General features: G+C 48.0%; 1 long non-coding RNA gene across 2 annotated transcripts; it reads left to right on the plus strand.

Annotated features, from left to right (window-relative positions):
- Positions 1-219: 219 nt before the first annotated feature.
- LOC119978623 lies at positions 220-26006 on the plus strand. 2 transcript variants are annotated; one of them, XR_005463511.1, is made up of 4 exons: positions 220-477; positions 3019-3222; positions 16818-16907; positions 25879-25987. It is a non-coding gene; the product is annotated as an uncharacterized LOC119978623 (long non-coding RNA). The 2 variants fall into 2 exon arrangements; XR_005463510.1 differs by lacking the exon at positions 16818-16907 and having other exon boundaries at positions 25879-26006.
- The last annotated feature ends 930 nt before the right edge of the window (positions 26007-26936 follow it).

A 26936-nucleotide genomic window follows, 5' to 3' on the forward strand; every position in this document is an offset into this window, starting at 1 on the left:
AAGACAGAGAGACAGAGAGAGAGAGAAACAGGGAGACAGAGAGAGAAACAGGGAGACAGAGAGAGAGAGAAACAGGGAGACAGAGAGAGAGAGAGTGTAACAGGGAGACAGAGAGAGAGTGTAACAGGGAGACAGAGAGAGAGAGAGAAACAGGGAGACAGAGAGAGAAACAGGGAGACAGAGAGAGAGAGAGAGAAACAGGGAGACAGAGAGAGAGAGACAGAGAGAGAGAGGGGGAAACAGGGAGCCAGAGAGAAACAGGGAGACAGAGAGACAAGGAGGTGACTCCTTCAGCCTTAAGTCATTTGTCACGGCCCTTTCAGGACCAACTGCCGCTAATCCGCATCAAAAGTCACCACAGCCACCCTGCAGCAACAGAATCTGGAAGTAGCAATCGTGAAATCCGAAACTTTTCCCCCAGGAGGAATCCTGACTGCTGGGAGCTGTCTCTGACCGCAGCCAGCGATTTAGTGGGAGGTAGGGGTGTGTGTGTGTGTGTGTGTGTGCGGTGGCGGGGGAGGATATAAATTAATCTTCGAACTCAACTGCTGTCCTGCACACTTCCTCTCCAGTGGTGCACACTCCGCCAGCCAGAGTTATTGGACCTGGAGAATGGTGAAGGAACAGCGATGGCTCGTCCCTGTTTAATCATGTATTCCAAACACCACCCAAAGGTAAAGTGTCAGCGGCGTCTCAGTGGGTTTGCTGCACCCCTGTCCGTGTTAGAACCCCCTGCAGCTGAAATCCCACTCCGAAGACTGGAGCCCAGATTTCTGACACTGTTTGGAAACTGCATCATCAGAGGCTGGCATTGGAAAGTGTTCCAGCTTGTCCTGACCAAAACCTAGCTACCCCTTTGCCAACATCACTAAAATTGATCTTCTGGTAATTGATTGCATTGTTGGTTGTGGGAGCTCGCTGTGTTGGAAATTGCTTTCTTACATTAGAACCGTGAATGCAATTCCAAAGCATCTCATTGATTGTAAATCCCTTTGGGAGGTAGGTGAGGCCCTGTCGTGCGTTTTTTAAATGCAAAAAAGATTTATTACTTCACAAACTGGGGGGAGTTTTAAAAATAAATGTTTTTCAGCATCATAGACAGCGGCTGCTGGGATGAGAATTGGTGAAATCCATTAGCGTCGCCACAGATACTGCCTGACCTGCTGAGTATTCCCAACACTTTCTCTTTTCCCAATCAATGCCTATTGATTGGAATGAATGGAAGTCGCCACAGTCCCTGAGGACAATAGGGAGAGCTGTTTGGTGGTGATTTAACCTGAGGGTCACCACACCTCATGTTAAGGGCAAGGTTGAGAAGGCGGTGCTTTCATGAATAACCTCAACCGGTATGTAAATTGAACCCATGCTTTTGGCATCGCTCCCCATCACAAATCAGCCATCCAGCCCACTAAGCTAAACCAACCTCCACAGTAACAGTGACCAATGCGTTACATCTGGCTAGTCAGAGGCTGTATCACAATTAGCTACCAACATGGCCAGTCCCTTTAAGACAGCTCCTGACACAACCTGACAGAGTCCATCTCTGGTAGCTCTGGGGCAGCACGGTAGCATTGTGGATAGCACAATTGCTTCACAGCTCCAGGGTCCCAGGTTCGATTCCGGCTTGGGTAACTGTCTGTGTGGAGTCTGCACATCCTCCCCGTGTGTGCGTGGGTTTCCTCCGGGTACTCCGGTTTCCTCCCACAGTCCAAAGATGTGCAGGTTAGGTGGATTGGCCATGCTAAATTGCCCTTAGTGTTGGGTGGGGTTACTGGGTTATGGGGATGGGGTGGAGGTGTTGATTGGGTAGGGTGCTCTTTCCAAGAGCCAGTGCAGACCTGATGGGCCGAATGGCCTCCTTCTGCACTGTAAATTCTATGATAATCTGATGATAGCTGTTAAGTCCAGATCAATACATTCTTTTAAAATTTCAGGCTCAGAACGCAAAATGGACTGCCTTCCTGTCGGGTTTAAGGTGGCTTTAATGCATAACAAAGTGTGACATGGAGGGTACGAGTCCCACAGCCTGGTGGATGATAAGAAATGTTTTTATGTCCATCGCTGACTGCTCAGACATCCCAGGTGAACTGTGCAGTGAGAAACAACTGTAATGTGAACCTAACATGAGAGACCTTCTGCTTAATGAGCACAAAGTGAATAACCTTTAAAATCAGGTTGAAAAGAGGCAGTGATATCAATGGAAGTGAAAATTGGCTAGCATGTGAAGGAGTTGACTTAACTGCTTTTGCCTCCCACTTGATAGTGAAAATGTTAATTCACCACCATGTATTTGCTAATTCACATTTGAAACAGTGATAAGAGATGTCCATAGGGGCTGGTTTAGCTCACAAGGCTAAATCGCTGACTTTTAAAGTAGACCAAGCAGGCCAGCAGCACGGTTTGATTCCTGTACCAGCCTCCCCGGACAGGCGCCGGAATGTGGCGACTAGGGGCTTTTCACAGTAACTTCATTGAAGCCTACTCGTGACTATAAGCCATTTTCATTTTCATTTCATTTTTTCATAGATCGATCTCTGTTTCTATAGAAAAAGTCTCTCGTGGTTTTTCTATAAATCGTCTGCTTGAAGTAAATGCTCCATAAATGTTATCCTGAAAACCATTGATGTTAACTCGGAAATATAAACAAAGGAATAGACTGTCACCCCCGAGCTGACTTTGGGCAGCTGGCCAGGGGAATGTGCCAACCAGCTGTCTGACAGAATGCCCAGTCTATTCAGAGGGTATAGTCTCTAGAGCGAGGCATTAGAACATTAGAACAGTACAGCACAGAACAGGCCCTTCGGCCCTTGATGTTGTGCCGAGCAATGATCACCCTGCTCAAACCCACGTATCCACCCTATACCCGTAACCCAACAAGTTGGAGCTGTGAAGCATTTATGCTAACCACCATGCTACCGTGCTGCCCATTTTGGAGGCAACATTTGACCATCCCAGGGCATCAATTGAATACACAAAAACAGAGCATTGAATAATAATAATAACCTTTTCTTGTCACAGGCGTCCAACTTGAAATCACAACTATTGACTGGAGTAGGATAAACTGAGGCTTATGTCTGGCTTTAACCTAAAGACTAAAGACTGAACTCCCAAAGAAGAGAAGAAGGCTGTGAGGAGATTTGATGGAGGTATCGACAATCACGAGGACTACAGGGCAGATGGGGAGAAACTGTTCCCACTCATGAAAGGATCAAGAATGAGCAGGTACTGATTTAAACTAATTGGTAAAAGAGGCAAAAACAATAGGAGAGAAATAAAATTGCATTGTGAGGGGTTAGGGTTTGGAATGTGCTGCCTGAGAGTGGTGTGGAGGCAGGTTCAATTGAAGTATTCAGAAGGGAATTAGATTGTTATCTGAAAAGGAAGAATTTGCAGGATTACAGTCAAAAGGCGGGAGACTAATACTTGGGAAATTACTCATTCAGAGAGCTGGTGCAGACATGATGGAACGAATGGCCTCCTGCCTGGGATTCTGTGAAAAGCCTGTCACAGCTCAATGGTGCTGCTTGCCTATACATACATGGTAAGAAGTCTTACAACACCAGGTTAAAGTCTAACAGGTTTCTTTGGAATCACTAGCTTTTGGAGCGTAGCTCCTTCATCAGGTGAGTGAAGAGGTAGGTGGCACAAACACGGCATATAAAGACAAAGCCGATGATGCAAGATAATATTTTAAATATGCGTTTTTGCAGGTAATTAAGTCTTAAGCATGTCCTCTTCGCTACATTGGTGGGTGAAATTACAAATCAAATGACTCAACTTCTTTTAAATTCTGACAAGCAACCATAGCTCAGTCAATAGCACTTTTACTCCTGAATCACAGCGCTGAGGGTTCAAGTCCCACTTGCAGAGAATTCAAACACAAAAATCAAGGTTGATACTCTTCCGATGCAATATTGAACTGGGGTCCTATTTGCTAGGGGCTGGTTTAGCCCAGTGGGCTAAACTTATAACCAAGTTCCGCACACATGACTGCGGCCTCAACCGGGACCTGGGATTCATGTCGCATTACATTCATCCCCCACCATCTGGCCTGGGTTTGCAAAATCCTACCAACTGTCCTGGCTTGAGACAATTCACACCTCTTTAACCTGGGGTTACCCTTATTTCTGGATCTGTAACAACTTAATTACCTGCTAATGCTCACATTCTAAGCATTGTCTGGCATCTTTGAATTTGTCTATATATATATGTTTCTGGAACAAACCTCTTCATTCACCTGAGGAAGGAGTAGGGCTCCAAAAGCTTGTGTTTGAAACAAACCTGTTGGACTTTAACCTGGTGTTGTAAGTCTTCTTACTGTGCTCACCCCAGTCCAATGCCGGTATCTCCACATCACAACAATCCGGAGCCAGCTATTACTGCCAAAATAAAGCAAGCCCATCGGTCGAGCAGGTTATTTTTGTAAACCACAGTATTTTTCCTTCTTGGTCTTACAAAATCGCCGAATTGCGGGTAGCTTGAGAATGGCGAGGTTGGGAAGCTGGGTTCAAGAATTCGAAAGCTATAGAATTGGAGGTGGATGGCTGGGTACGTTCTTTCTGTCCGTGATTTAGAAATGTTTGATCATTATTGTGAAATTCTGTGAATAGAAGAGATGAATCATAACCTGCTCCGTTCACCCTGCCTCTGCAAAATGCTTGCAGCCAAATTCGAACATGCAAATTAGGAGCAGGAGTAGGCCACTCAGCCCCTCGGGCCTGCTCCACCAATCAATACTATCATGGCTGATCTGTTTGTAACCTCGGCTTCGCATTCCCGTCTACCCCCGAATACCTTTCATACCTTACCCCCCTCACCCCCCCCCCAACCCCCCCCCCCCCCCCCCCACACACACACCCCCCCTTAACTATCAGGAATCTATGCACCTCTGCCTTAAAAATATTCAAATACTCTGCTTCCACTGCTTTTTGAGGAAGAGAGTTCCAAAGACTATCAGCCCCCTGAGAGAAAAAGATTCTCCTCATCTGTCTTAACTGGGTGACCCCTTATTTTTAAGCAGTGACTCCCTAGTTCTAGATTCTCCCACAAGAAGAAATACCCTTTCCACGTCCACCATGTCAGCACACAAAATTAGAAAGTTCTGGAAAAACCTAACAGATCAGAAAGCATCTGCAGAGTGAGAACAATTTTCTGTCTCCCCATACGCTGCCAAGGTTTTCCAGAATTTCCTGTTTTGTATTTCAGATTTCCAGCCAAAGCAGTATTTTGCTTTTATTGCAACATAATGCGCTGCATTCTTTGAGAACATGATGCAAACAAAAACAAATAACATCTGAGAGATAACAGGGGCAGCACGGTAGCATGGTGGTTAGCATAAATGCTTCACAGCTCCAGGGTCCCAGGTTCGATTCCCGGCTGGGTCACTGTCTGTGTGGAGTCTGCACGTCCTCCCCGTGTGTGCGTGGGTTTCCTCCGGGTACTCCGGTTTCCTCCCATAGTCCAAAGATGTGCAGGTTAGGTGGATTGGCCATGCTAAATTGCCCGTAGTGTCCGAAAAGGTGAGGGGGGGGGGTTGTTGGGTTACGAGTATAGGGTGGATACGTGGGTTTGAGTAGGGTGATCATTGCTCGGCACAACATCGAGGGCCGAAGGGCCTGTTCTGTGCTGTACTGTTCTATGTTCTATGTTCTAGTGTGGGTTTTTTAACAAGGTTTCTTTTTCTCAGCATTTTTACAATCATACTTGGAATAAAACTTCTGAGTTGATGATATGGTTTGAAATGACAGTCCTTTTGTGTGTCTGCGCGTGCTGGGACCAGAGGGATGCTGATGTGGTGCTTTCATTCTCAGCTCAGACACTGCGGCTGGAGTTGATCAAGTGTGGGCTTGGAGCACAGTTAATGACTATCTGTTTGAAGAGCAATAACATGAGACTGAACAATGGGGGGAAACCAAACCGCTGCAGTCATGAGCAAAGGACATTTTGGCAAGATTAAAATCATGGAAAATAAAGGAGAAGAGGAAAACATAATCCTTTAGGATCGTAGGAAGAAACAGTTTTTAAAATCCAAATGCTTTTGAAACTGGAAGGCAAAGAAAGACATGTAGAAGACTGTGAGAAAAAGCATTCTCCTTATGTCTGTCTTAAATAGTCCAAATGCTTGCAAATTGGTTGATGGAAATGGAAGAAAGAATGTAAAGCGCGATTCAGCGACTCCGTTACGCCCCACGCGGATCTGTGCGCACCCCAAATCGGGGGCAAGGTTCTCCAGTTTGGAGACCAAGTCCCCACGCCGGCGTGAAAATGGTGGTCTGTTAGGCCAGGGAAAATGGCACCAAAAGGTCACCGATTCCCCATTTTGATGGGGGCTAGAAGGGAGCCGGCGGAGAGTTCGCAGCTTTAGCTGCCAATACGGGCCCCCAGCACATCCAGTTCAGTGGCCACGCATGTGCACGGCGGCAGCCTGCAGCGGCCGCGCCGTGCTGTATGGCAGACTCAGGCCGTGGACCTGGACCGCCAAAGTAGTGCCCCCTCCGACCTCTCGCCCCGGGCCACCTGCCCACATTGCCCCCAGCCTCCAATGAAACCTCCCCCGCCCGCCGATCGGCCGTCCCCTGACTGTGGCAGCGTTGGACTGAGTCTGTAGCCACCATGCGAGGATCCCCGATGGTGTGAGCAGACGTAACCCACGCCGTTGAAAATTCGACCGGTCTGCAATGGAGCATCACGGGGTGGGCCTCAGGCAATGGCCTGAGGCGGTGATTTTCAGCGAGCGGAGAATAGAAAAACAGGCACCGCTCCTGATTTTGGCGCTAAAACGGATTCTCCACTGTCACCAAACGCAATTTCGGCGCCGGGGAGCGGAGAATGCAGTCCTGGGCTCTGAGACCTCGAGCGAGTCACCCGATCAAACCGCCCACCACGATCTGGATCTTGCCCCTCCTGGGAACCACTGTAGCCATTGAGAAACACCCCACTAAACGCTCTCTACAGCAGACTTTAACTTGACTCCGCTGAAGCGTGTCCGTAAATTAACGAGAATCACAGGTTTTGGGGAGAGCAGAGTAAGCAATCTATTGGATCATAACCAAGTCCTGTCCCATGGTTGGGAAGCTGTAATGCAGATATTATGTATGAGAAGTCTGCATCATTCAGTATTGAATTATTTATACCTCATGTCAGTTATGTCATACATTGTTTCAGTAAATTTTCTTATATGCAACGATAGGTAGCCCCTGTTATAGTTAAGCTGGAATGGGACTGCAGAAAAGATCAGAAAGCACACCTTGGTCCTTGGATTAAATCAAAACACCAGGAAAGAACTTGTAGTAATAATGCTGACGGATTGTATCTGCGCCCTGAAATAAAAAATGATTGTATTTGCCACACATTTGGTTTCCTACTGGGGGGGAGAGGTATAACATTTTGGGAACCATGCATATTGTAAGGTAAATTCACCGATATTGTACTCCCAACAGAGAGCGATAGCCACAGGGACATCAGTCAGAGCTTGAGTGTTGCAGTCCGTTTCAGAAACCATGCTGTCTTGGAATATAGCTGCGAGGTAGATCACGGGGTTACACAGACACATCAGAATTGAAGACCGTTGCTGTATTTCGCAGTTTTAATATAATTTTTTAAAAATCCATTCATGGATGTGGGCACTGCTGGCTGGGCCAGTACTTTTTACCCAACCCTATGGGCATTTAAGAATCAACCACATTGCCGTGGATCTGGCGTCACATGTAGGCCGGACCAGATGTGTTTTTACAACACTCGACAATGGTTCTCCTTAGACTTTTAATTCCAGATTTTTTTTTTATTGCAGCGGTTTTGATCCGGTACTAGCCGTACGGGAGATCCGTGACGCATGCAGAAAATCGGGGAATATGATTCTCTCTGGAGAGATTGCGTTTCCCGATTTTCCACGCCCCTTGCCAGAGACAGAAGGGTGTGAACTTCATTTGAATAGAGTTTAATACATTTAAATATTATCACTGGGTCCCTCACCATAAAATTTCCCCCTCACTGAATAATCATACCTTGCCGATGCCACATCATGTTGGTCAGGTTTCCAACAGGTTTGGTCAAACTAGAGTCTGTCATGGGGATCCCTCCGGAGACAGAGTTTAGCCCCCAGGGTGGAGGGGCTTTTGCCCATGGAGCGCCAAGGGGAGTCCCTAGTGGGAGCCCCATTCGGGGGGGGGGGGCTTCATTTAATAATAAGAATGATCTTTATTAGTGTCACAGGTAGGCTTACATTAACACTGCAATGATGTTACTGTGAAAATCCCCTGGTCGCTACATTCCGGCGCCTGTTCGGGTACACAGAGGGAGATTTCAGAATGTCCAATTCACCTAACAGTGCAGACTCCGCACAGACAGTGACCCAAGCTAGGAATCGGACCCGGGGCCCTGGTGCTGTGAAGCAACAGTGCTCACCACTGTGCTACCTTGCTGGCCTACGTGTGGTGCGGAAGGTGAGGATCAGACACCGAGTGGGGATGGGGTGCAGTCAATACTTCCGTGGTGGTGGGGATGGCGGCAATGATTGTCAGGGCGGGGATTGGAACCTGGGGCCTGGTAAGTTGCGGTTCTAATTGGGACGCCCTTCAAAGAAGGAGCTGTTTTTGACTCTAATTATACGCTGGCTCTAGCAGGCCCTGCCCTACCAGAGTGATGGGAGAGACCCCTCCTTTGATGGCCTAAATTACACCCACTCATTTTTCTTTCTTTGAAGAGACCCACGACCTGGAGAGAAAATTGGCATGTGCAACTGGAGGGCTACCGTTTTCAGTCTGAGCCTGACCCTTTGCCAAATTCTGGTAGAATTCAAATTTCACCATCTGCTGTGGTGGGATTCGAGCCTGGGACCCTAGAGCATACCCTGGGTCTCTGGATTATGAGTCCAGTGACAATACCACTACGCCACTGCCTCCCCACATGATGGGTTTTATATTTTCACTTTACAATAATTTAGTGAGATGCTTACCAAACTGTGTGCCTTCTTCTATCCAACAGAAAATCAATGCAAGTGTTCCATTGATTTTCATTCCCACCTCTATCCCTGAGCTCAGATGTTTAGTTTTTAAAATTTGCAATTTTCCCATTATATTTATCGTGAGACTTCATTAACTCAGATGGCTCTCGCAAAGCAGTTTGAAGTCTTTGAAGCCGAGTTTATCTTTTTGCTTCACTTTTCTCCCTGCTAATTTTTCCCATCCACTCCTCTCTGAAAACGCTGGGGTGGAAATTTGCCTTGGGTGGTAAAACAAATAGAACAGTAACTCAGTTTGTGCTTCGGCCAGTTTTCAATTTTCTTTACAGTCAATTAAAAGAGACTCACATTTGTCTTTCCTGATTTGTACTGACGCCCAATATGAATTTATACCCCGTTGTTTCTTTGTAAGGTTCCTCAGGCAGCAATTCCCCTCTGCACCCTGCTGAAGGATTCATGCCTGAGTATTAACGGTGGGTGGATTCTTCCCACAAATGCACAGAATGTTGACTCAGGCGAGGAAACCGGTGTGAAACTCTCAGGCAGCACAGTCAGCTTTTCTCGCCGTATTGAACAACATCAATTTTAAAAGAGGAAGCGAGGTGGGTGGGCTGCGGGGCAGGGAAGGTCTCAAACTGATATCTCACTGGTGCAAATATCCAGGGCGGGATTCTCTCACCCCGGGACTGGGCCGGAGAATCGCCGGGATCGGCGCGAATCGCGCCACGCCATCCCGACGCTGGTCCGGAGAGCGGAGAACCGGCGCCATTCGCGTTGATGCGGTCGGCGCGGCGCCGGTCGGGGGCCGCTCTACGGGGCCCCACCGGCAATTCTCGGTCTGGGATGGGCCGAGTGGCCATGCTAAAAAAAACGAGTCCCGCTGGCGCCGTTCACACCAGCGGGACTTTCGACGTGGATGCATCTGCGGGTGGCCTGATGGGGGGGTCTAACCCCGGGGGGGGGGGGGGGGGGGGGGGGGGGGGTGGCCTGGCCCGCAATCGGGGCCTACTGACCGGCGGGCTGGCCTCTCGGACTGGGGGCCTCTTTTGTTCCACGCCGGCCCCTGTAGTCCTATGCCATGTTGCATCGGGGCCGGTGTGGGGAAGGGGGCACATGCGTGGTAATCGCGCCAGTCCCACTGCGCATGTGCGTGTTGGCTTCTTGTACAGGTCACACCTGCCCCAGAAGAGATCCCAGTGGTCCAGAAATCTGAAACCCTCCCTCCTACACCATGTGTTTAGCTGCATTATCCTCCTATTTCTAGCCTCTCTGGCACGTGGCACAGGGAGTAATCTTGAGATTGCAACCCTAGAGGTCCTGCTTTTTAGCTTTTTGCCTAACTCCCTGAACGCCTCCTGCAGGATCTCATCCATCTTCTTACCTATGTCATCAGTACCATGACAGCAGCGGATAACCCCTGTGCATAATGTGCATCTTGTAGTCGCACACCAGCTGCACTTCATCGAGTGGAACCTCATTTGGTTTGTGAAGTCCGCCCCCTCATGCTTCGGTGCTCGTGGGGGGGTTGGGGGGGGGGGGGGGGTTGGGGGTGGGCATGTGTCCCATTGATCACCCCTTGAACCTGGGGCACCCTGACGATGACGGCGAACCCCACAGCTGGGTTTCCTGCTCGGCTCGGTCCACATTGAAATTGATATATTGTGCCGAGCAGGCATACAGACCTCTGTGATGGCGCAGATGCACCTGTGCAGCGAGGTCTGTGAGATCACAGACAGGTCCACACTCGGCGCCTGGAAGGACTCCGTGGCGGAAATGTTCAGGACGACTGTCACCTTGACAGCCACCAGGAGCGGGTGTCCTCCCCCATACCCTCCCAGTTCCAGCTGCGTCATAATCCAGCAGATATGCTGCATGGACCTCCTTCTCAGCTGCCATTTTCAATGGCATGCCAGGTCCGACTGGTACCTAAATGAGAGGTGTTGCCGGTACACATGAGGCCTCATGCAGCGCCTCTTTTGCACCTCCTCCTTGGCCTGTTGGGTGGCCGGCTCTCCATCCTCACTAGCTGGCTCCTGTTCCTCTGGAGCACGCTCCGCTGCTGCAGGGTCCTCCTAGAGCAGCTCCTGCTTGTACAGCCTCAGTGCTGCGGCTGGGAGGATGGCAACCATTCCTGGCTGGGTTCCAAAATCCACTGTCTGTTAAAGGAAGGCATGTTAGCATGGTGCATACCCCCGTGCCCAACCGGACTACATGGTGGCCCCGGCCTGCACTGCAGCTCCTGCCCCATATGTCCCCTTCTCCCCCCCCCCCCCCCCATCTTCCCCCATCCCCACATCCGCCCCCATCCCCACACCCATCACTGGCACTCAGCCCTTGCACCGCACCCCTGGCCCTGTGGGTGCCCGGCACCGTGGGGGCCTCTGGCTCTGGCACCTATCCCTGTTGCAGGGGTACTAATGGCTGGCGCTACAAATGTGCCATCCAGCATCCTCCTGTAGGGGCTACCTTGGGTATTTACTTGGGTGCATCAAGTGATGCACCGCCAGCAGGTGGCGCTCGACTAGGGGGTGGGGAGGGTTGGTGGGATGGAGGTGGTGTGGAGGGAGTGGTTGGGGTTGGGGGTGTGTACCCATATTACGGGCCATGGTGCGTGGTCAGTGGGGTGCGCAGCAAAAAAAAAACCCCTACACCATGGCCTAACCCCTGGTCACCCCTCGCTACCGGTCCCTCCCCCCGGCCCTGGCAGACGCCCCCACCCCAGCCAGCGCTGCTAGCGACAGGACTGGCAGTCCACAGTCACACCTCTTGGAACATGGTCTATCTCCGCTCTCCCACTCAGCAGCCACTGCACCTGGTTCCTTCTGGTGGAGGCGAAGCATCGCGGGGGCCCTGGAGAAATGCAGGACGGGCCCGTTACTGATATGCCAATGGCATTTACTGTACATGCAGTGTAGGATGCTTTCACACTGCTGGTGAGGCACTGGAGCATGGCATTCCGTTCGGTGCCCGGAGCCGGCCTCGATTTTTGTTTGACGCGCGATTCTCTACCCGATCGTGTTTCCTGAATCCAGTGTCGGCTGACGGAGAATCCCACCCACTATATTTGCTGAAGGTCATCAGTATTTGCTATTATCCAACATTAGAATCCTATGCCTCATCTACCTATATTTCTCAATATAAACTGAATTTCTTAATCACATTGACCTCTTTGAAATCAGTATTCATTAAAGTGTGCCTCTAAGTGTTGGATACTCTCTTCCCATTGATTAAGGTTTGTAGATGTTAACGATTGGGTTATTTTCAGTGGAAAATCCTTCTTCCGGTCCATTATCCCAAATCAAACATCCACCAAAAACTGAAGCATGCTACTTCAACAGGTACTGACACCCAATATGAATTTTTACCCCATTGTTTCTGTGTAAGATTTCCCAGGCACCAGCTCCCCCCCTGCGTCCTGCAGAAGTTAATCTGGCCTGAGCATTAACTGTGTCCTTTATCCACTCAATAGCAACTGAGCATTGGACAGCTATGTCCCCCAACCCAGACCACTGAAGACACTTGAAGCACCATGACCTGGTGACTCAGTACGAGCTACAAATGTCCGAATGTCGCTAACGCTGACCGTCTCCATGTTGTGTTAATCACAGAGAGTCAAAGGGAGCAGCGTTTAGGAAGGCTTGGGGATGGGTTTGCAAGGGAACCATCCCCAATCTGACATGGAAATGGTTCGGAGGAGTAAGCAATTGTTTTTTGATTGTTATCCTAAAATCTACATTCTCCACCAAAGATCTCTTGCGAATTGCCCATGTACTTTCAGAATGTTAAGATATATTACCTGAACCATATTGTAACCATTTGCACAAAACCCTTTCATATTCAAAGAAGGCCAGCAAATGTGTTCACAAGAAAAGTGATTCAAAAGCTTCTGATAAGATTGGACTTCACTTAACGTATTCTCATAAAATGCGTTTGAATTTCTCTCAATATTTTTCCCATCACAGAATGTCAGGCTTAACAAGCCTGTAATTCCCCTGATCATTGCTTCTGTAATTTGAAAGCTTTGAACAGAATTAGCCTGCTTCCTAATGTGCTGATCACAAGCCCTGGTTTCATTGAGCTTTGTAACAGTTTTGGCACGGTTCACTCACTTCTCCCGTAATTTCTTCAAGCGTCCTTGGATCCATTCCATCTGGACCTGTTGCCTTTATGAATATTCAGATACACCAGCTCCATAATGATCATTTCAGTGCTAACCTTTAATTTCATGGGGAACATGAATACATCTCCTGCTGCTCCAATTATAGGAATCAGTCAATTTCTGCAACGAAAACTGTTATCAAATCATCTTTTCATCTTTCTGTCGTCCTGCTTGCTTCCCCATTATTATACTTTCCCAGTGATCATTTATTTCTGCGATCCTTTTGTTAGCTGCTGTCCCCCCGTGCTCCACCCAATTCCTGAGTCTATTTCTTCATTCTTACTTACTTTTTAACCCTAACCCGTTAGGGACACTAACATGCTCCTTCGTAAATGTAGCTATGCATTACTTATTCACCTACTACAGTTTTAGAAATATTATCTGTGAGATGATATTATCTGTGAAATTCATAGGATCCCTACAGTGCAGAAGGAGGCCATTCGGACCATCGAATATGCTTCGATCCACTCCACCCTATACCGTAATCCCGTAACCTAACATGCACACCTTGGACACCACGGGCAATTTAGCATGGCCAATCCACCTAACCTGCACATCTTTGGACTGTGGGAGGAAACTGGAGCAGATGGAGGAAATCCACGCAGACACGGAGAGAATGTGCAAACTCTGCAAAGCCAGTGACCCAAGGCCGGAATTGAACCCGGGTCCCTGGTGCTGTGAGGCAGCAGTGCTAACCATACATGAGTGATATTATGCATTGGTTCATTGTCATTTTGCCTCTTGTAACTGAACCAAATAATCTATTCCAGCTCTGCTAATGTTCACTCTACATCCTTTCAATTTTCTCTGATTTGTATTTAGTGGATTTTGCTTTCAAGTGTTGTTCAGACTTCCTACTTGGAATTTTGTATCACAAACCAGGGCTTGTGATCAGCACATTAGGAAGCAGGCTAATCTTGTTTAAATATCATTTAAAATACTAAATTGTTCTTTTTCCCTTTTCCCAGTTAACCATTTAAGACAAGCTTTTGTAATCGTTTTTCTATTTCTAACCCCCAGACTGATTGTCTCAATTTGGGGAGGCGATGGTGTAGTGGAACAGTCACTGGACGAGTAATCCAGAGACCAAAGGCAATGCTCTGGGGACCCGGGTTCAAATCCCACCACGGCAAATGGCGAAATTTGAATTCAGTAAAAATCTGGAATAAAAAGCTAATGCTGACATGAAACCATTGTCGATTGTCGTAAAAACCCATCTGGTTCGCTAATGTCCTTCAGGAAAGGAAATCTGCCATGCTTACATGGTCTGGCCTACATGTGACTCTAGAATTTTCATAGAATTTACAGTGCAGAAGGAGGCCATTCGGCCCATAGAGTCTGCACTGGCCCTTAGAAAGAGCAACCCACTCAAGCCCACGTATCTACCCTATCCCCGCAACCCAGCAACCCCCACTTAGCCTTTTTGGACACTAAGGGCAATTTATCATGGCCAATCCACCTAACCCACACATCTTTGGACTGTGGGAGGAAACCGGAGCACCCTGAGGAAACCCACGCACACACGGGGAGAACGTGCAGACTGCACAGACAGTGGCCTAGCTGGGAATTGAACCTGGGACCCTGGAGCTGTGAAGAAATTGTGCTAACCACTGTGCTACTGTGCTGCCTCTTTGTGATGTGGTTGATTCTTAACTGACCCCAATGAAATAGCTTAGCAAGCCACTCAGTTCAAGGGCAATTAGGGAAGGGCAACAAATGCTGCCTCAGCCAGCGATGCCCCCATCCAAGAGTGAATAAAAAAAATTGTACTCTCTTCAATTTATCCTTTTGTGTGAGGTTTTTTGAAAGATTCCCATCCTCGTTCTACAGCACAGTAGCACAGTGGTTGCACGGTTGCTTCACAGCACCAGGGTCCCAGGTTTGATTCCCGGCTTGGGTCACTGTTTGTGCGGAGCCTGCACGTTCTTCCCGTGTCTGCGTGGGTTTCCTCCGGGCACTCCGGTTTCCTCCCACAATCCAAAGATGTATAGGTTAGGTGGATTGGCCATGCTAAATTGCCCTTAGTGTCCAAAAAAAGGTTAAGTGGTGTTGCTGGTTTAAGTGGGATGCTCTTTCCAAGGGCCAGTGCTGGCTCGATGGGCCAAATGACCTCCTTCTGACCTGTAAATTCTATGTTTTATGTTCTAATTCAGGATAAATTCCCAATAATTTGGTCTTTTCCTAATTATTACTATTCAAAAAGCCCCTTTTCCCTTCTTGCTCTGAAGGCTTCCAATATTTCTTTCCCATGTTATCACAAATTTTGTGTATTTACATTACAGCAGTAATCACATTCCAAAAGTTAATAATTAGCTGTAAAGCACCTTGCGTATCCCGTGATTGTGAAAGGTGCTGTGTAAATGCGAGGGTTTCTATTTGTTGTACCTACAATTAAATGGTTCTACTTATGCAAAACCAAGTCAACACTATTGAATACTTTCACAGCTTGCCTTTACGTCATCATTGCTTTTCCCCACCTTCCCTTCGCACTTCTAAACATTTCAGATCTGGTTAGTGAGAGACTGCAGGTCTAGCCCCAGTTTCAATGAGGATTTCACAATTTCTCAACAGTTGCAAGGTTAAATATAAAAATGCAATCTGATGCCTGAAAATACCACTCTATAAGAACATAAGAACTAGGAGCAGGAGTAGGCTATCTGGCCCCTTGAGCCTGCTCCGCCATTCAATGAGATCATGGCTGATCTATAGATGAAAGATGGACACATTAACTGAAGCACGATGCATTGGAATGCAGCATTGTACATCGCTGACGTTTGCTGGCTCTAGGGATCTTCGGGTCCCGCCAACGATGACCCCCACTGTGGTGCATTTCCCAGTGGCGGAAAGTGCAGGGCATGCAACCCCTTGACATTCTCGGGACTGGAAAATCTCACCACCAGTCAATGGTGGGCCACATCTGACGCAGGGAAATACGCTGCTCTGGGACAGAACTCTCTGGGGGCGATTTTCAGGCCGCGTCATACAGACCAACAGTGTGGGTGGAAAATCCGGAGAGACTCGGGAAACGGGATTCTCCCAGGAGAGACCCCTCTTACCAATTTCCTCTTCCCCTCGTCTGCGACTTCACGAGGATCATGCCCATTAAGGTCGGGAACTTGATGTAAATGGATTTTAATCAATTTAAGTATTATTAATGGGCTGTTTGCCATATTAACCCCCCCCCGCCGTATTAAATATTCATACCACATTGGTTTGCAAGAGGTTTGGCAAAATAAGAAACAGTCAAGGGGATCCCTTCTGACACAGGTTTGCATTGCCAGGTGCCAACCTGGCAGTACCAACCTTCACCAGGGGTAGTGCCAAGGGGCAGTGCTGGGGTGGGCTCTCGTGGGAGCCCCATTGTTGGGGGGGGGGGGGAAGTCCCATTCATACATGGTGGGGTACACCTCCACGGAGGTGACGGTGGCGGTGGAATGCCGGTGATGATTGTTGTGGGGTGGATGGGGGTGGTGGGAGGGTGGGGGCGGAGGGAGCCCCCGATACCTCTGTCGTGGAGGCTGGGTAGCGTTAGGTTGATGTTTTGATTGGGGCGCACTTTAAAGATAGCGCCCCGATCTCTGTGGAGCCGGTTGCCAGCTCTATCAGCCCCCCCCCCCCCCCCCCCCCCCCCCACACACACACACACACACAGCCAGAGTGATGGTGTAAAACCCGGTCACTAATTTTGTTTTTTTAAAGAGATTCAAGATCTGCTGAGAAAACTGGCCTGTGCAGCTGGAGATCTACACACTGGTTTTCAGTCTGAGCCTGACACATTGCCAAATTCTGGTAAGATTTTGCTTACAGTAACAAGGGGCTGAATTCCATCAGCATCTTCTGGAAAAGCCATGGAGTAAATTAAGGAAATAAAGCCTTTAAATGAAAATACAAACCTGTTGATGAAGGTTACATTTCCTTGAACAGGGGTTTGGCAGATTATTGTCATATTAAGTCAATATCAGCAGCCTAGTTACATTTAAGCAGTCATTTCTATTCTGTGAATGGGCAGTGTTTGACTTGCAGCCTTTGCATATCTTCGGTGTTACGATATGACTTTTAACAGCATGTTCGACTTTTCAGTGCAATTAAACTGCAGACTTGTTAAAGTTTATCAGCAAATATCATGGTCATCTGCAAATTTTAACATGAACCTTTAAGTCAACCCGTAATGACTATGTTTGAATCGACTAACACTGAAAGAAAACACAAATTCTTAATTTAGAGGTAAAAAGGTGGAAGTGAACCACCGCTCCTATTTTTACACACCCTGCTCAGCAAGAATGGGGAGAGGTTAGGGCAGATGCCCAATTTAAATCTCACACAAATTTTTGTTGCACTGACTTAGGCTGTAGTCATTATTCACATAAACTACTTATGTAATCTTGAAATTGAACCTTAAGCACATCATTATCTTTGCATTATTAATTGGGCTGCACAGTGGCGCAGTGGCTAGCACTGCCGCCTCACGGCACTGAGGACCCGGTTCAATCCCAGCCCCGGGTCACTATCCGTGTGGAGTTTGCTAACTTGTCCCTTAATTGGAAAAAATAATTGGGTATTCTAAATTTATTTTAAAAATAATAAATGAGTGAAATGATCCCATTTTCCCTTCTCAGCCGCGGCCCAGTTGGCAGTGCTCTTGGGTTGGATTCTCCGATTTTGAGGCTAAGTGCCAATGGCGGCGTGGGAACTGTGGCATTTTCGATGACAAAATCAAGGGACTGGTGAGGGGCTAGCAGCTGCGCCGGGTAAAACTCCCGGCTCCTATGACAAAAACGGCTGGAGAATGGCCGGGTTGGTGGCTGCGCATGAGCAAGGCGATGACCTGCGGTGGTCACGCCACAAAACATGGCACCTGCTGTGCGCGGACCCAACTGTCAAATACTGCCCCCCCTGGCCATCCCCTGGCCAACCCCCACCCATCCCCCAAGTCCTCGCAGCAGTCCCTCCGGCCGCAGCACGGCTGCCAACCGACTGGGGCGGTGCATTGGGTGAGGGCCTTCCGAATACGCGCCAACACCGTTCCAACGATGCGATGATGGCATTTTGGAGGGTGCAGAGAATAGAAAACTGGCGTCAAACCAGCGCCGCCTTCGATTTGGGCGTCAGAAGGGATTCTCCGCCTGATCACCGATTACGATATCGGCATCGGGTAACGGAGAATCTCAGCCCCTTGTCTGAGTACAAGGTTGTGAGCTCAAATCCCAATTCTGTGCAATGCTGAGAGGGGATGGGGGTGGCTTCATGACTGGAGATTCATCTTTCGGTCAAAACTAAAGCCCCATCGACCCTCTCAGGTAGATGTGAAAGATGCCGTGACACTATTCTGAGATAGTGCAGGGGTATTATCTCCAGTGTCCTGGCCAACGTTGATCTATCAATTAACATCACAAAAACATTCTGGGTGGAATCTTGCACTCTGTGCACCGAATGCTGGCTGGGGCAGCAATACCGGTGTGTAGCTCTCCAACTGCACAGCCGAGTTTTCTCTCCAGATCTGTGGGCTTGGGTTCCGCTGTTACTCTGGCGGGGTGGTGCCTGACAAAGCAGGCAGCCCAGGGTTCACAGAAATTGGGGTGCCCTTTAAAAAGGGTGCCCCGATCTCGAATACAGATCAATACTACCCCCCCCCTCCCGCCCAACAAGCACTGGAGAAACCTGGCCCACACATAAAGGAAAGCCCCCTAATGGGCTCCACAGAGGACCCCTCCCTGGCACCGCAAGTGAGAATCCTGCTTTCCAACTGTCAAGATAATTTGGGTCCATGTTGCCATTTCCACTCACAGTCAACGTGGGCTCAACATCACTCCCATTATTTAGTCATGATTACTATGTTGTTTGTAGGTGGTTGCTATATTTTTCAAGTTTCAATAATGAAGGCACAATGAAAGTACGTCATTGGGGCGCAGTGGTTAGCACTGGGACTACGGCGTTGAGGACCCGGGTTTGAATCCTGGCCCTGGGTCACTGTCCGTGTGGAGTTTTCACATTCTCCCTGTGTCTGCGTGGGTTTCACCCCCACAACCCAAAGATGTGCAGGTTAGGTGGATTGGCCCTCTAAATTGCCCGTAAATGGAAAAAAAAATAATTGCGTACTCTAAACGTATTTTAAAAAAATGAAAGTACGTCTTTGGCAGTAAAGCATTTTCCGGTATTCAGTGTTCAAGAAAGTCAGCATATAAATGCATATGTTTACTTTTACATGGTTAGGCTGGTGAATTTGCAGCCATTAGGTTAAAAAATAATGTGCTAACTTCCTTTAATTGTATAATGTATCTGGCAATTTTTATATGTTCAAAAACCCCTGTTCTAACCTAACTCATGCAATGGAGAGAGATCATATACCTTTGTTTGCACATTGTCCAGTTTCACTCTCCATTGAAGTCAATTCATTATAAACAGTATGATGTATAAAGCAGGCGGATCAAAATGTGCACTAGATAAAAGCCTGTGACACGGTAACAGATGTTCAATAACATTTCACAGGAACAGGTTGCATTGATATCACAAGCCTAATGAACCCTGACAATGCAAGAATAGTATGATGTAGAACCTTCCTACAGTGCAGAAGAAGGCCATTCGGCCCATCGAGTCTGCAACGATCATCCGAAAAAGCACCCTTCCAAGACCCACTCCCCTGCCCTAAGACCGTAACCCCACCTAACCTGCACATCTTTGGACTGTGGGAGGAAACCGGAGCACCCGGAGGAAACCCACACAGACACGGGGAGAAAGTGCAAACTCCATCGCAGTCACCCAAAGCTGGAATTCAACCCGGGTCCCTGGCGCTGTGAGACAGCAGTGCTAAACACTGTGCCACCATGTCTATAACAATTTAAAACATGACATTTACAACTTAAAAATCTATACATTTAGAGCACATTACAATTCTTACATAAATAAGCCACTCCATTGGAATTATAATGGAAGCATTTCCTTTAGAATTTTCAATGTTAAAATATTCACTCTCCAGCTATTCCCAGTAGCTTTCTCATTATGTCAGTTTTAGTGTTAATTGTGACTGATGTGCGATTGCTCGCTCTGTAACACAACCATTTAATACCATAATAACCCTGAAAAAAATGTTTTCTGAAAGAGAATGAACTCACCATTTCTTTTTCCAGTGACTGAAACATCTACTCCCGACATGTGTCTGAGTTAATATTTTACACAAATATTAAACCCAGGGGTTCCAGCTGGGTCCCAGCCTGATGTGAGCCTCTGGTACAGGGTTATCCAGAGCTGATAGAGATGTTAGAGTGAGGCGTGACATTCAGAGGGAGATGTCACTGAACTCCAGCAAGTCCATAGCTGATTAGAGGAGTGCCAGAGGCTACGGGCACAGGAGATGTTGCCGGAAATGCGTGGTACCGAGGCCAACACTGTTAGGGTGGCAACCACAGTCAAGGTGTCCAAGGCGTGGCACAGTCGGTGCCGACCATGGCTGAGGGTCTAGGCAGAATGTCCGACTCGCTGGGGGATGTCACCCAGTATCAGGCTGGCCTTGATGAGGTGCTGCGGGAGATGTCCCGATCTCAGATGGGCATGGCCGAGATGCTGCATACCTTCTCCCAGTCGCAGGTGGGCATTACCGAAGCGCTGCAGAGCATGGCCCTGAGGAGCTGAGGAGCATCACCGAGTGCGTCGGCCTCTTGGCGCAGACATTAGGAAGCCACGGGGGCTGGCACAGCCAGATGATGCAGGGGCAGCTGGGGCCCTATGGGCACTGAGCAGGAGGAAAGGGCGCTGGGTGCCAACCCGGACCTGTCCCGTGGAGTGGGGAGGTGGCCACCAGCTCCCCGAAGATCCACCCCTCTGATGAGGCCGCATCTCAAAGTCAGCACATGGGCAGGGTTCCGACAAGTGAGCCGGGGCCCTCTGGCCCCAGAGCCCTGGGAGGACGCCTGCCAGAGGCATCGAAGGCCACAGGATGTGTTAAGCAGCTGGCTACCTCCACCTTGAATGTGCATCCTGGGCCATACCTAGATATAGCGATAGAGGAAAGGAAGGTTAAGCATGTTGAGGATCCAGTGAGGGCACCATGACAGGTGGAGGATAAGGTGGGAGGGGGGGGGAGGTAGGCAGGGGGTGGGGGGTGTGTGGGTGGTGGGGAGAGTGGGGAGGTACCAGCGGGAACGTGGGTCATTATTGGAGACCTGTGACGCATTAAAACCCTTGACCGCAAGCAGTATGACGCTACTGTCACTTTCTTCCGCAATGCGGCCCGACCTCCGAACCCTTGGTCTACCTCTTCAAGCATCCCCCCCCCCCCCCCCCACTTCTTCGTAGCACTCACCCACCCTCTGGCCGTGGACATTTCTCTGGAGCTGTGTCCTTACCCCTAAGTGTTTGGAAGCTGGCTGTTGTGTGCGTCTGGTGCCTTCTGCAGTGTTCAAGCACAGTATCTTGAATCTTTTTCGCATCCTCTGCAATGCCTCTATATCCTTGTTATAACTTGGCAAATGGAAAGATTGCAGTATTCTAAATGTGATCTAACCTAAGGGATCAGTGCTAGGACCATTGCTGTTTGTAGTATATATAAATGATTTGGAGGAAAATGTAACTGGTCTGATTAGCAAGTTTGCAGATGACACAAAGGTAGGTGGAATTGCAGATAGAGATGAGGACTGTCAGAAGATATAGATCGTTGGAGTCTTGGGCAGGGAGATGGTGGACGGAATTTAATTCAGACAAATGTGAGATAATGCATTTTGGAATGTCTAATACAGGTGGGAAATATACAGTAATTGGATCTAGGTGTACAGCTCCACAGGTCACTGGAAGTAGCAACACAGGTGGAGAAGGTAGTCAAGAAGGCATATGGCATGCTTGCCTTCTTTGGCCGGGGCATTGAGTATAAAAAATTGGCAAGTCATGCTGCAGCTGTATAGAACCTTAGTTCGGCCACACTTGGAATATAGTGTCCAATTCTGGTTGCCACACTACCAGAAGGATGTGGCGGGGTACAGACGAGGTTTACCAGGATCTTGCCTGGTATGGAGGGCATCAGCTATGAGGAGACATTGGATAGACTCGGTTTGTTCTCACTGGTTGACGGGCGACCTGAGAGAAGTCTACAAAATTATGAAGGGCATGGACAGAGTGGATAGTGGGAAGCTTTTTCCCAGGGTGGAAAAGTCAATTACTAGGGGACATAGGCTTACGGTGCAAGGGGCAAAGTTTCAAGAAGATGTACAAGGGAGATTTTTTACCCAGAGGGTGGTGGGTGCCTGGAACTCGCTGCCGGAGGGGGTGGTGGAAGCAGGGACAATAGTGACGTTTAAGGGGCATGTTGACAAATACATGAATAGGATGGGAACAGAGGGATACGGACCCCGGAAGTGCAGAAGGTTTATAGATTAGACGGGCAGCATGGTCGGTGTAGGCTTGGAGAGCCGAAGGGCCTGTTGCTGTCCTGTACTGTCCTTTATTCTTAACCAAGGTTCAATGCAGGTTTGACATAACTTCCCCGCGTCTCAGTTCTGAGAAATGCAATTCATATTTAACTAGTTTGAAATCTTTTGATTAGGTAACAGGAAGGGTCAATGAAAGTAATGTGCTGGATATGGACAAAAGGCAATTTGATAAATTCACATAACTGGCAGACGGTCAAGTGGTGGGTGGCATATAATGCAGAGAAGTGTGAAGTGATAGATTTTGCTAGGGAGAATGAGGAGAGGAAATACAAAATGAAGGGTATAATTCTATAGGAATAACTAGACCTGGGAGCTATTATCTGCATAACTTATTGAAGGTGGCAGGGCAGTTTTAAAAAGTGACTAAATAGACATACAGGATCTCAGGCTGCATAAATAGAGACATAAGGCACGATCTATCGGCCTCGTCGCACCCAACTCGGGACGCAACAAGGGCGGTAAATCTCACGAGAAGCCTCTTGCGAGATTTATGACACTCGTTCCGCCTCATGAGATGTAATGGGGTCTCACGAGAAGTCGTGATTTAGGTCCCACCATGTTTTCATATTCAAGTGAGTACTTAGTCTCACTTTAATATGTCTGTGCCGGGGTTACCCAAGGCTTAGGATTAAATGGCCTTGCCTCGGAGAACTCGATCAGGCACCGTTTAGTCCACAAATGTGGACTAGGCGTAATGAACTTGGGAGGGGATCTTCCAGGTGATTAAGGGCCCCGGGGGTCAGGCTCTTGGCAGGGTGGTACCCTGGCACCCCCTATGTCACCTAGGCACCCTGGCATTGCCACCCTTCCATGTTGCTCCATCCCTCTTAAGTGGAGGTTTGGCCGGCTATGGCTGCAGAGGGAGAGAGGAAGGCTAAAAAAAACTGAAAAACCAGAGAAAAGCTTGAGGCTTGCTTCATGGCCCGGGACAGTAGCAAACCTCAATCCCAACATCAGCGGGGTGCCAGAGTATCGGAAACAGGTTGTTGGGGGAGTGGGCCTAGGTAGGGTGCTCTTTCAGAGGGTCAGTGCAAACCTGACGGACCAAATGGCCTTCATCTGCACCGTAGGGATTCTATGGATCCTTCTGTGGAGTACAGAGGAACACTGTGAAATACTGTTGAAATGTGGGCCGGACTTTTCCAGCTGTTTCCTGGTGGCGGGATTCTGTGGTACCGCCGGCAGCGCTCCCTGGCCCGTGGGTTTCTCAGCGGCATGGAGTGGTTTCAAGGAGAAACCTCATTGACAGCGGCGGGAAGAGAGAATCCTGTTGCCAGGGAACAACGACTTGCCTCCCGTGACTGAGAGACACGTGGCTGGGGGCCGGAAAATCCTGCCCATGGTCCTCGAAAGTTCAGTTTGATATTCCTAAGTAGCAGTGAGGCAGAGCTTCAAAATTGTAAGTGTATGAACAACACTGAGCAACTTAACAAGGAGAAATTTACAAAGTACAACTTCTATAGAGAAAACAAAGAGGTGCATCACATACATAATTACTCTTAAGGCTAAAGTAGGATCTCTTAAAGAGGATTTTAACAGACCGTAATTGATATGTGTGTTATTTACTGAATCTGAGACATTACCTTCCGCAGAAACTGCGTCAACACGAGAACTAAAATCAATGAAATGAGAAATGAAAACATGTGATCAAGGGACTAAATGAACAAACCTATTCACAGCTGCCTGCCCTACAACTTTAATCCCTGGTAACTAACTAACTGTATAAAAACCTGCTCGATCCTTGTTGTGTTATAGATTACACAGCTGACATGCTGCATAGAGGTATGATGTATTTTTGAGCTTTTATTTCATCTGCCAACCCACATGCCTAAACTTGTGAAATTGGCTGATTGCTCCAATCGATAACTGGTGGAGAGAGCAGAGTTATATCGGGTGATTATACGGAGATCAATTAAAGATCACTGTAGAGGTTCGAAGGTTTGAAAGACTGCACGGTTGAACAAAGTAATGTGAATAATTAGAGAATAATTTGTTTCGATTGGAACTGTCTCAATCTTGAATGCTTAAATTGTGTGTATGCAAAACGCTTCGGAATGTTTGTACCAGTGGCACACGCTACCCTGCTTATAGAGCTACATTATTCTGGAAAGTATTTCTAACCCAGGTTATATTTTGGAGGTGAACAAGTGAGGACATTTCTTTTTTAAAATAAATTTAGAGTACCCAATTATTTTTTCCAATTAAGGGGCAATTTAGCGTGGCCAATCCACCTAACCTGCACATCTATGGGCTGTGGGGGTGAAACCCACGCAGACACGGGGAAAATGTGCAAACTCCACACGGACAGTGACCCAGAGCCGGGATTCAAACCCGGGTCCTCAGCGCCGTAGGCAACAATGCTAACCACTGCGCCGCCGTACTGCCCGTGAGGACATTTCTAATGTCTGAAATGTTAGATATCCCACCGCGGCTTTTCAAAACTGGGATCATTCAATTGAGCAAGATGATGAGCAAGTGATTGGCTTTTCTTGCGTGGTTCGGTGTGAAGGACATTGAGAGCTACTGTAGTAAGTAAAATGAGTTGTTGGTGCACTGTCTTGAACCTGGTATCAAATTCAGCAAAGACTGGTTCAATGGCAGCTACCTGCCTTTGCTAAATGGTCTGAAAATTGGACAACCTCAATCCAGTTCCAAGTGGTGAGAACCTATAAAAAGACCATGGGCGGGATTCTCCATCAGCGGAGCCCTCTGCTTCGTCGGCAGCGCACGCCGATTTCCCGACGGCGTGGGGTGGCCACAATGGGAAATCCCATTGGGAGGCTGCCTGAACGGAGGATCCACTGCCGACGGGGGCACTCCACACCAGAAAACGGATCTGGCGGGATGGAGAATCCCCCCCCATTATGTTTTGCTACTGGAAAAAGTGTCAGTGACATCTTAAATATTCCTTTCATGGAAAATTAAAAAAAAAAATAACCTGCAGGGAACGTTGTTTTTGTAAAGCAGAGTAATGTGCAGTACATGGAAACCATCTTGTAATAATTCCTTACTTGCATATAACCCATGTTGAACATGACCTGGGGTTGCCTGATACTAATAGTAGTTGCTGTCACTTTTATTCTAACTCCAATGAACACAAATTCTCTCTGTTCCCGTGGAATTTAAAAATTTGATTCAATCTCTATCTTTATCTTGGATGCTGCTAATTCTATTTTTAAACGTCCGCGCAGTATGAAACTTCATGCATTATAGACACAGTCAGTTGAGTGTCTCTGCCATTATCGGGAGATGTCAAATCTATGTGAAGGTATTGGTGCAATTTGAAAAGAAGTGTATTCATTTTCTCAGCACTAATCTCAATAATTTATTTATTGTTCTTTCAGTGGACGTCTATTTTAACATAGACCCTCTACAGTGCAGAAGGACGTCATTCGGCCCAGCAAGTCTTCACCGACCCTTCGAAAGAGCACCCCACCTAGGTCTGCGCCCCCACCCGATCCCCGTACCCCCCCCCCCCCCCCCCCCCCCACCTGACCTATACATCTTTGGACACTAAGGGGAAATTTAGCATGGCCAATCCACCTAACCTGTCCATCTTTGGACTGTGGGTGGAAACTTGAGCACCCAGAGGAAATCCATGCGGACACAAGGAGAACATGCAAACTCCATACAGTCACCCAAGGTCAGAATCGAACCTGGGTTCCTGGCACTGTGAGGCAGCAATGCAACATTGTAGGTGTACAGAAAATGAGGAATATGGCTTGCACGTTTTGTATTGTCACACAAAGGCAGATGAAATAAAAACTTAGTCCCAAAAATTATGACTATGGGCATCTGATTTTTAAAGGATATTTTCATCTTCATGTGCTGCTTTCAGAGTGTTCACAGAAAAATCTTGGTATATGTTGCAAAATGTGCTCATCACTTGTAGAAGGGTTGGATGGCTCGCTCATCCTTGGGCATATTGAGGCCTTTAAGTGGCAATTAACGGCCACTTACAGAGCTCATTTAAAAAAAAATTAATTTAGAGTATTCAATGATACTTTTCCCATTTAAGGGGCAATTTAGCATGGCTAATCCACCTACCCTGCCCATCATTTTGGGTTATGGGGGTGAAACACCACACGGACAGTGACCCGGGACCGGGATCGAACCTGGGTCCTTGGTGCTGTGAGTCAACAGTGCTAACCACTGTGCCACCGTGCCGCCTGGCTCACCATCCCCCTTGAAGGGCAACTAGGGATGAGCAATAAATGCTGCCCTTACCGGCGACACCCACATCCCGTAAAATGATTTTTTAAAAAAACACAAAGAAGTTGAAGCAATTCCCCTCATTGCCTTGGCTCGAATCCAATGTTGGGTCTTGTTACGGCCGGCCTATGAATACTCCCTCAAGCACCACCTGGAAAATGTATTGTCAACGTGGGGGCCCTGAGTCGTC

This window comes from Scyliorhinus canicula, chromosome 15 (genome assembly GCF_902713615.1).
Source record: "Scyliorhinus canicula chromosome 15, sScyCan1.1, whole genome shotgun sequence".
Lineage (NCBI taxonomy): Eukaryota > Metazoa > Chordata > Chondrichthyes > Carcharhiniformes > Scyliorhinidae > Scyliorhinus > Scyliorhinus canicula.